Source organism: Zonotrichia leucophrys, chromosome 26, assembly GCF_028769735.1.
Source record: "Zonotrichia leucophrys gambelii isolate GWCS_2022_RI chromosome 26, RI_Zleu_2.0, whole genome shotgun sequence".
Classification (NCBI taxonomy): domain Eukaryota; kingdom Metazoa; phylum Chordata; class Aves; order Passeriformes; family Passerellidae; genus Zonotrichia; species Zonotrichia leucophrys.
In genome coordinates, this window is record NC_088195.1 from 696,396 (window position 1) to 698,883 (window position 2,488).

Below are 2,488 nucleotides of genomic sequence, written 5' to 3' on the forward strand. Positions count from 1 at the left end.
GATTTGGGCTAGGAGGGGAGTGTGGCTTTGTTTCCCCCCCTTTTCATCCAAAAATAGCCCCAAAGGAAACAAGAAAAAAAACGAAAAACACAAAAAAACAACCAAAGCAAGCAGTACCAAATCCCAAAGACAGCCCCATGGAAATGTCTAAATATATGGGGTTTGTAAAATTCTGTGACTGCAAAGCTCAACCCATCAGGCTGAGGCCCAAGCTCAGCTCCTTGGGCTGGTGTTTGGGGCAGGAATTGCTGCCAGGGCTGGTTTGGGGCTGGTTTGGGGCAATAAGAGCTGGGCAGGGCTGGTTTGGGGCAGGGATTCCTTGCCAGGGCTGTTTTGGGGTGGTTTTGGGGCAATAACAGCTGACTGGGGTGGTGTGGGGCTGGTTTGGGGCAGGAATTGCTGCCCAGGGCTGCTTTGGGGCAGTGACCCAGCGGCCCCTGGCACACTGAGGGTGGCACTGAGGGGTGCCCAGGGGTCCCCAGGAGCCCGGGCTGAGCCGAGCCGAGCCGAGCCAAGCTGAGCATCCCCACTCTGCTGCGCAGCCCCTCCTGTGATCAGCGCCATTTGTTTCCCCCGGAATCCCTGTAGGGCTCCTTGACAAGACACCGAAGTTGTGGGGAGCTCCACAAAGGCCTCCTTTGCACATTAAAGACCCCGAGTTGTCACTGGAGTGAATTTGGGAGTCACATTCGCGCTGTGAGTGTCATTAGGGCCGAGATGGATCCCGGGCTCATTAGGGCTCTGTGACTGAGCAGGAGCAAGCACTGGAAGTGGAGCTGAGCTCTCCCCAGCCCTGTCGAGGCTCATTTCCCTCTCTCCATCCCCAGCACTCCCAATCCCTCGATAATAAATGCAGCTCACATAGGAACTACCCCCCGGACTGATTTCTCTCCACTGCAAGAAGTGATTTAAAAGAAGACGAAAAAAGACATTGAATGTGTTCATTATTGATAATCTTAAAGATTTACTGCAGGCTTTCAGAAAAGCTGCTGCCTTAAAGCAAACTGCTTTTATCTCCTTTTTGTTTGCTTAGTTGGCTTTTGTGGGTTTTGTGTCTTTTCCTTGGGTAGCTCGTGTAGGTAGGAGCTTGAATTATTCTCCCTTTTGCTGAGGGGGAGTTTGGCAGCCCCTGGAGCAGTGGGAAAGCTCCAGGGAGGGGGTTCCAGGCTGGCACAGGGCTGTGTGGGTGCAGCACCCTGCTCTGGGGCTGTGCCCACTGACAACAGCAGGGTTGTCCCTTTTAGGGGAGATTTGGGGGCAGCTCCGTGCCCAGAGCCCTGCACAGAGCTGGGACCCCGCCCGTGGGCACTGGGGCTCTTTGGAGCAGTATGAAATAGAAATTAATGGTAAATATTTAGCAAACAAGCAAAAAGGCCCCACTTGGAGCAGGTTCCTCCAGGATTTGCCAGCAATTGCAGCTGTTTCCAGTCTCTGCCTCCTGAGCCTGGGCTCTGCTCTGCTCTGCTCCCCTGGCTTGGGGTCAAAGCGTTCTGCATCCCTGCTGGAGGAGCCAGGGGGGCTGGATTGGGGTGGGATCAGGTCACAGGGCCCAGGTGGGGGGCAAGGAGCTCCAGCTGGGGCTGTGCAGAGCTCACGGAGCATTTCAGAGCCACAGCTCTGGCCTGGAATCCCAGAGTGGCCTGGCTTGGATGTGACAGATCCTTTCACGCTACCGCTGCCATGGCAGGGACACCTTCCCTGTCCAAGGACACCATCACTGACCCACATATTATTGTATTATATTATATTATATTATGTTATATTATATATTATATTATATTATATTATATTATATTATATTATATTATATTATATTATATTATATTATATTATATTATATTATATTATATTATATTATATTATATTATATTATATTATATTATATTATATTATATTATATTATAATTATATTATATTATATTATATTATATTATATTATATTATATTATATTATATTCCCAGGTTCCCTGGACAGAAAGCACCAGACCCCAGGGTGTTCTCTGATCACAGGCATCACAAACACCTCCCCTGCTCACACAGCAAAGCCACGTCCCCAGCCCTGATGGTTTAACAGCATCATCCTTCACCAATCAGAATAATTAAACAGCCTCATTATTTTAAATATTCATCGAGTCCAGATTCTGTGTTTGGCTTTCTTGGTCAATTTGGTTCTTGCTAATCTGGGGGAAGGAAAGAATGTTCTCTAGTGCTTAATTTGCATTAAAAACACTATAATTTGTAAGTAAATTGGAAAGCTTTTAAGTGAAGAGGGAACATCAGTGACTTGACAGTCAAAGCTCTCCTTTGTTTTTCAAGCACAATGTTCCAGAAAGACGCTCTTCCTTTCTTGGAATTACATGGCAGCAGAATGAAGCCTTGTAATTGTTCATTAATCCACTGTCATTAGCAGACCCGGGCAAGGAGGCACCAGGACTGGAAACCAAAGCAGGCACTGCTGCACCAGGAATTCGGAATTTCTCAAGTTGCT